This window comes from Sapajus apella, unplaced genomic scaffold (genome assembly GCF_009761245.1).
Source record: "Sapajus apella isolate SASKATOON/1434 unplaced genomic scaffold, GSC_monkey_1.0 scaffold32, whole genome shotgun sequence".
Classification (NCBI taxonomy): domain Eukaryota; kingdom Metazoa; phylum Chordata; class Mammalia; order Primates; family Cebidae; genus Sapajus; species Sapajus apella.
In genome coordinates this window covers 4,619,622-4,627,407 of record NW_022436972.1, presented here as the reverse complement: position 1 = coordinate 4,627,407, position 7,786 = coordinate 4,619,622, and the positions used below count along the sequence as shown (strand labels likewise).

General features: G+C 49.6%; 1 long non-coding RNA gene across 2 annotated transcripts; it reads right to left on the bottom strand.

Annotated features, from left to right (window-relative positions):
- Nucleotides 1-1,898: 1,898 nt before the first annotated feature.
- Nucleotides 1,899-3,543, bottom strand: LOC116562180. 2 transcript variants are annotated; one of them, XR_004273825.1, is made up of 2 exons: nt 3,452-3,543; nt 1,899-2,786 (listed from the first exon to the last, which is right to left on the bottom strand). It is a non-coding gene; the product is annotated as an uncharacterized LOC116562180 (long non-coding RNA). The 2 variants fall into 2 exon arrangements; XR_004273824.1 differs by lacking the exon at nt 3,452-3,543 and adding an exon at nt 3,378-3,436.
- Between the last annotated feature and the right edge of the window lie 4,243 nt (nt 3,544-7,786).

Here is a 7,786-nt window from a genome sequence, read left to right as displayed (position 1 = left end):
CTGAATGAAGGAGAGGTCTGTTCGTATGAAGAACATTGGGGATTAAAGGAATATGCACAGTTTTGCTGACCATGACTGGGTAACATTTTCAGACTCCTGGTAGACCTCCACGGGGCAGTGGTAGGCTAGAGAGGCCTGCCTTCCTCTGGGCTTGGTGCTGCAGGCATCTCTGCTTCAGACTACAACCATTTACCCAGAGCCTTTTCATCTTTTCACTGAGGAAAACAAGAAAACCAGATCTCTTCTTAAAACACTTGCAGGAAAAGAAAAAACAAAAGCAAATGCGCAGTTTTTGTTGTGTTTTGTTGTTTTATATGGTCTCCACAGAAAGTAAGAATAGATTATATATTTATCTAGAATGGGCTTCAAATAAAACGGGGAAAAAAGGCTTAGGGAGTTCTTATTTTGTGATTTGTTTAAAAAACAAAAAAGCTCAAGCCTCAGCCTCAGTCTCTATTGAAAAAAAAAGAAAAAAAAAATCAGAAGAGAGGAACTTGTTGGAAATGGAGTGAATGCTGGCTTCCCCAGGCCCACTCAACCCGTCACCATGGAGACTCCTGAAGGTTCCAGGAATGACTCACGGGATTCGCTGGTGAAGCCTTTGAAATGGAAGCAGCCCCGGAGCACAAAGACCAACTTAGTCTGCCGCCCTTGAAGACTGTGCCTTTGCCTCCTGACTGACAGCCTGGGATGTGGATGGCAGGCTACAGAGAAGGTGCCCTTCCCATCTTCCAGGTCCTCATTACTTGGGGACATTTTGCTCAGGAGAGCAAAGGTCAAAAAATGTTTTTGCCTCGGATTGGGCTCTTGCCCCACTATTGGAGAAATATTGATGTGAACCCCCACAACCCCCACCAGAGTGTGAATGCTTAAAAGGGGAGGCAGGTCAGGGGCCCTTGGGATTAGAGAGAGTATGGTTTTCAGAAGCACTGGGCTGGAAAAAGGTGTGTGGGAGCTACGGGCCAAGTTTTTTCTTGGACAGCTGAAATGTATTCCCCTGGCTGTCCCTCTGGCTACATAAAACTGGCTCACAGTAGGTTCCTTCAAAACTCAGAGTGCAGGCTGAGTATACACAGGCTTTGGGCTTCATCTCTGCTGTAGCAAGTAAGGCTCTAAATTCAGCGAGCCACAAGAAGACTCCTCAAAGAAAAGAGTCATTCTCTGCCCAGAGTTTTATCTGCTAAATATCTGTAAATCATAATTGGCAATTTGTGGGTATAGGGAGAGCACTCTGCCTGGGGCTGCAGTGAGCTCTTGCCCCTGAGAATTCACACAGAACGAACATGGGCATGGCCAGTGCCCTCCTAAAGAAGCCTCCTTGCTGAATATCTGAGGTGCTTCTTTCCCGAGGGCCTCAACGGTGCAGCAGGGCTTCTTGCAGGGACTCCACACAGATGTCAAAGTTTCTGGGCATGGCAGGCACTCTAGGGGCCATGCCAGCACTCCAAGTGCCAGCTGCCATTGCTAACCCAGAGCACCTGATGTCCTCCCCGTCTGGAAGCTCGGCTCAGGCTCAGATGTAGGGTCAGGTTGGGCTGCCTACCTACTCACAGAGCCCTGACTCCACCTAACAGAGACCCTGACTCACCCGGCACAGCCAAAACCTAAGGAGGAAAAGAAACTTCTCTGGTGGAGCCCAGTCCTTGTCTCAGACTCAACAGCACTGAGTCTAAAACTCAAGGGAGTTTGCCAGGCTTGCCTCCATAACGCTTTTCTAAAACAGAAGCTCATCAGAATTCCCTCCTCCAAAAATTATAGAAAGTACCCTTCTTTCCCTCCAAGGGGAGAACCACCGTGAAGATGCGTATTCTCTCCTTCCCTGCCCTAAATATACATCCTGGTGACTGCAGACCTGCTTAACCATGAAAACAAATAAGAAATCAAGGTCTGAGCAAAGCTGCAGTCGCCTCCTCTCAACTATTTATTCTGATTTCTCGACAAGTGAGTTAATTGGATGGGCCCTGTGACAGACATTCCATACTAAAATTCATAGCTTTCTGCCAAAACAACATATTGTGCGCTGCTATATTTTCCTCGTTGGAACTTGGCGCTGACGTGGGTCCCGAGCAGTTTCATGCGGGAGCCGGAGACTGCAGGCGCTGAAACAAAGGCGGCACCCCCTGAGGCTCCCAGACGGCCTGTCCCCCGTCCTCTGCCGCAGCACCTGTTCCTTGGCTTTTTTATTGTTACTTGGGCTTTGCAAGGTTCAAGTTCAAAGGGAGCCCCAGGAGTGAAGAAACAGATGCCGGGTTTGAGACCACACCAGCTGGGGCCTCCCTGCAGCCTGGGAAGGGTTTGGGCTGTCTGGCGGCCTTGGTGGGCCCAGCTGTCCGGCGCAGGCAGGTCCCCCCTGTGCAGCTCTGTCCCATGCCCCAGGCCCCATGCCCAGGCCCCTGCAGGGAGGCCAGGTTGGTCCCCTCACCCCAAGGAAAGGACGGGGCGGGTGCAGGTTCAGGGCCGCAGGGCACACGCTTGCCCGCCTTCCGCGACTGCACTGCTGCCACCATCACTGTCTTGCAGGTTCCTTTCCCTTTCAGCAACGTTCAGCAGCTGCCTCCTCTGACTCAGGGATGTTCCCCTCTGAAATAGTGCTCTCTTCATTTTCCAGGAATTTCCGCCCGTCTCGGCATCCCTCCATCCATCTGCCAGGGCCCAGCATGCACCATCCCTCGGCGTCCTAGGCCTTTTCTCCTGAGATTCAAGAGCACGGTGCTGACAGGCCCAGGTCCCCGCCATCCTCTCAGGACGGGGGTCAGCTTCCACACCTTCTCCACTCTGTAGCCATGCTGTGGGCGTTAAACAGGTAGAGAGAGAGGTTGGCCTTTTCTCCCCACATCACTTCCCAGAATGCCCAGTACCAGTCAGCAAGCAGGCACCAGCCCCTAGTGCAGCTTCAGTACCCCACAACCATAGCCCTGCCAGAGCCACTGACTCCCTCCAGTGAGCTTCAGATAAGAAGCTCAGTGCCCCTGACTCCACCCAACAGAACCCCTGACCCCACCCACAAAGTTCTGACTCCACCCACAGAGCCCTGACTCTACCAAGTTCTGACTCCACTCACAAAGCCCTGACTCCACCCACAAAGCTCCAACTCCACCCACAGAGCCCTGACTCCACCAAGTTCTGACTCTACTCACAGAGCCCTGACTCCACCCACAGAGCCCTGACTCCACCCAGCAGAACCCCTGACCCCACCCACAAAGTTCTGACTCCACTCACAGAGCCCTGACTCCACCCACAAAGTTCTGACTCCACCTACAGAGCCCTGACTCCACCAAGTTCTGACTCCACCCATAGAAGAGCCCTGACTCCATCCACAGAGCCCCTGACTCCACCCACAGAGCTCCTGACTCCACCCCACAGACACCCCACAAAACCTCTGACTTCGACCCCGCAGTGGCCCCCTGAAGCTCAATCCCGTGTGGGCCAAGGAGTTATATGAGCTCCTTACCCTCTGTGCTGTCACTGTTTCCTTGCTCCCAAATGGCTTCCCTTAGATGACCTCACGTAGCATGCGTCACAAACTGAAGGAGCAGAGTAGCATCCTCTCCATTCCAGAGGTAACTGCAATGGAATGCCATGATTTGCTTACAGTTTCACGGCTCGTGACTGGCAGCAGCTCCACACAGGGCCCTGGGCTCAGATTCCATGTTTTTTCCAACCTTTCAGGCTCCCAGAGAAATTAAAACCAGCCTGGAAAGTGTCTGCCTCTGGCTGGGGACATTCAAATGTGCCTATCACCGAAAGGGAAGAGGTAGGAGGAAACAAGCTTCTAGAACAACAGGAGCTGAAGAATGGAATCCAATAATAAAGGAAATTTTTAAAAAGAAAATTGACACAAGAGAAGAAAGTCCCTATTTAAAAGAAAATATTTGCTCCATCAGAGCAAAATGCCTTGACATTTCTGCCTGAAACCATCTATATTTCTCAACAGGGGTTGCTCCACCCCTCAGAACCTTGACTCCATCCCGCAGAACCTTGGTCTCCAGCCCAGCCGTGACCTGGATGCCCCTCCCCAGCCTCTGGCCAGCCTAGATTCATTCCTTCCTGCAAAACCAGCTCAAGTACGTCTTCTCCACAGCCCGTGGGGCACCTTGCCTGCCTCCCTCCGTGCCTCCTCGCTGAAGTCCCCCTGGCATGTCCACACTATTTGGGGCTGCTTTAACTGGTCCTCGTTGGTATTTTGTCTTGAGAAAGTCCTTTGGTTGCTGCGTGTATTTCCGTTTTGGCCCCTGCATCAGATTGTAAAGCCGTTCAAGATGGAAACGTACCGTCTATTTCTCTTGTTGGCTTCCGTGAAGCTCCTTTCTGCAGGTCTTCCTCTGACCTCTCAGGATGCACAATCTCAGTCTTTCCTGGCTTGCTGCAGCATTTAACGCCCAGTTGGGAGTCTTGGTCCTCTTAGCATTTCTTCTCCTCTCAAGCTACACTCTCTCCAGGGATCCTCACGCATGCACAGTTGCCGCTGCTGCTTACAGCTGAGACTGTTTCCAGCCAAGTATTCAAAGCCACTTCTCAACTTCCAACTGGGCCTTTCCTCCTGAAAAGTTCTGAGACGACTTCAACTCAGTACAGTATGTCCTGAACTGAAGAAATCACCTGTCTCCCAGGCCAGTTCTTCCACCGGTATCATCTGTCTTGATTAATGCTCCCCCATCCACCCAGTCACCCAGAAACCGGGGATCATCCTAGAGTCCCCTCCTCATCATTATCACCGAGGGGATATCCCTCATCGTTATCATTGCAGCTCCTCTGAGGGCCAGGGCCTGAGCCACGCTTTCGACTTAAAGCTTTCCATTTACTTCTCTCCACAATGCTATGGAGAAAGCACTCTTTTACCTCTGTCTTAAAAATGAAGACACCCAGGCTGGGCATAATGGCTCACACCTGTAATCTCAGCATCTTGGGAGACTGAGGCAGGCAGATCATTTGAGGTTAGGAGTTTGAGACCAGCCTGGCCAACATGGTGAAACCCCATCTCTACCAAAAATACAAAAATTAGCTGGGCATGATGGTGCATACCTGTAATCCCAGCTACTCGGGAGGCTGAAGGAGGACGATCGCCTGAACCCAGGAGGCAAAGGTTTCAGGAAGCAGAGATCACACTACTGCACTCCAATCTGGGCAACAGAGTGAGACCCTGCCCCTGCACCCCTCCCACAAAGACACCCAGGCTGGGCACAGTGACTCACACCTACAATCCCAGCACTTCGGGAGGCCAAGGGGAGAGGATCGCTTGAGCCCAGGAGTTCAAGACCAGCCTGGGCTACATGGCCTAAAACATCCTAAAATTAGCCAGGCATGGTGGCATGCGTCTGTAGTCCCAGCTACTTGTGAGGCTGAGGTGTGAGGATCACTTGAGCCCAAGAGCTCAAGACTGCAGTGAGCTGTGACCACAGCACTGCACTCCAGCCTGAGTGACAGAAAGAGACCCTGTCTTAGAAAAAAAAAAAAAATGAAATGAGGATGCCCAGGTTTAGAATAGGTAAGAAATTTGCCCAAAGTCACACACAGAGTAAGTGGTGGTGTTGAGATTCACAGCCAAATGAGCTGACGCCAGAGGATGCAAACATCTTCCTGCAGTCAGCCAGTAACCACTCTTCACAGTACAAGTCCCACGAGTTAGAGAAAACCCATTTTATAAAGGAGAACACTGAGGTTCAAAGCAGGAGGTGGCCTGACCTAGGCCCACCAGAGCTATGACTGTTCTCATTCCTCTATAACACAGTTACCTTTGAGAGAACAGAGCTCCAGAGCATTTAACAGATTTCCTTCTGCTCAGTGCCAGTTGAGTTAAAATTCCCATATGAGTTGTGATTATCATTTCCGTTGATTCATTTCCATTGATTGAGAATAAAAATAAGTGGTTTGTGTTGTAGCATGAAAGATCTAAATTAGAAATTAAAAAAAAAAACCTTCTAGATCTGGAGAGCGGATAGATTTTTCATTTCCTTGCTAAGAGAGTCTATGCAAGCTCTCTCTGGAAATCCTTTGAAATGGCTTAGAGACCTGGTATAGCTAGAATGAGTCTGGAGAAATCCAACATGAAGGTAGCCCAATACAGCTAGTGCTCAAGTTACGACCACAATTGGTTCTGACAGACCGGTCGTAACACAATTTGGTCGTAAGTTGATTAGGCTATATGAACGCGGAGATGGTAGTGCTGCCGGAAGCTGGTCCGCACTGTCGTACGCCCAGCTGGGCAACGTTTGCGCTGCCAGACGCGGAGCAGTTGTGGCTAGCGATTGTGGTCATAAAGTCGAATGGTCGTAAGTTGCATAGGTCGTAAGTCAATCGATACCTGTACTAGGTCACAGACAGGTTAGATGCTTTGGGGTTTGTAGACATGTTGGATTTGGCACACCTGATGTTTTACATGAAAATCCCGATTTCTGGCGTCTTTTGAAAAACCAGTTGATATGACAACCCAAGCCTTTCTGCCCCAGTTGGCAGCAGTCCGTGCTGGAGTAGGGTCAGCCTGCCTCCTTGGACAGGGCTGGCACACGCCACTTGGCCTCAGCCCCTCCGGCCAGCTTAGCTACTGATGTTGCCTTCCTGGGCTCTTTGGGTATATGAATTAGTGACCTCAGATGACATTGGTAGGGTCAACCTTTCAAATGTGCACCTTTCCACTTAGCCAAAATCTGAGCTATGCCAGACATTTTGTTAGATAGCCTCTGAGCATGGAATATAAGCTGAATTGCTCTTGCAGTGAAAGGACTGATTCCCACATTCCTATTTTATCCCTACATGAAAACATGGCAAAATCAAGTTTCCTTCTTGCTTACCTTCTAGGAAAATCAGAAGTATTCACCAGGTGTTGAAATAGAAACTAGTTTCTTAGAATTGCCAACTTTGCTACCCTGAGTCACATGTTGATTTCTACCTAATGAAAAATCCAGTTCAGGCTGAGTCTGACAGTTAGAGCCCGATTCGCTATTTACTCTGGTGCTAATCACAATCATGTTTACAGGAAAATGCCCTCATCTGCTTCCAGCAGCTCCAGCCACTCAGCCATGTGAGCGCTGTCTTCAAAGTCAATTGCCTGTCATTTTGCTGATTTATGTTGAGCAACTGCAAGGACCCCTCGAGGTATTTGTAGCTAGCTTGATGATTCCCAGCTTATAAAGTGGCAGTGGGCAGAGTATTTCAGTTCAAATTCCCATCAAGACAGAATTTAAATCCTCAGCCCTGCTGCTCATATTTGCAATGTGAGCACTTTAGATAAGCAGAAACCATCAAACCCTAAGTGCTGGGGGAAATACAACCTGGATTTCTTCAAATGGAGCCTGAGCCCAAATCTTCTTTCAGACCTTGGATAGGAAAGTGATTGTAACAGTTTTTAAAAGAGTGATCACGCATGCTTTTTCCCAAGAAATATTAAGGACTGAGGCAAGACGGGAACTATCAGGTAAGATTGGAGAAGCCAGGAAACAAATTTCCCTCGCCGCCTGCCTGGATTCTTACATTTCAACCAGCAAAATCTAATTTCTTTGGAATTACTTGCCCTCTAACAGAGGTTTTCTTTTTAAAATGAAAATATTGCCGAAAAGAGAGACTTGTTAAATTACTAACCCATTAGCTTCTGGTTTAGCTTCGATTTTAGAGAAGGCTGATTCCTTCTAAACCCCTTCCCTCCTCACTGAAAGTACTGGTCTCAGTGCACTGGCCCTCGCTGCCGAGATTCAGGGAGGTTGGATGGCAGATAGAGTCACCCACGCCCTGTGGGATGGGGGTCCCTTCCATGCACTCTCCCGGCAAGTCCTGAGCCACCAAAGGTGTAGTG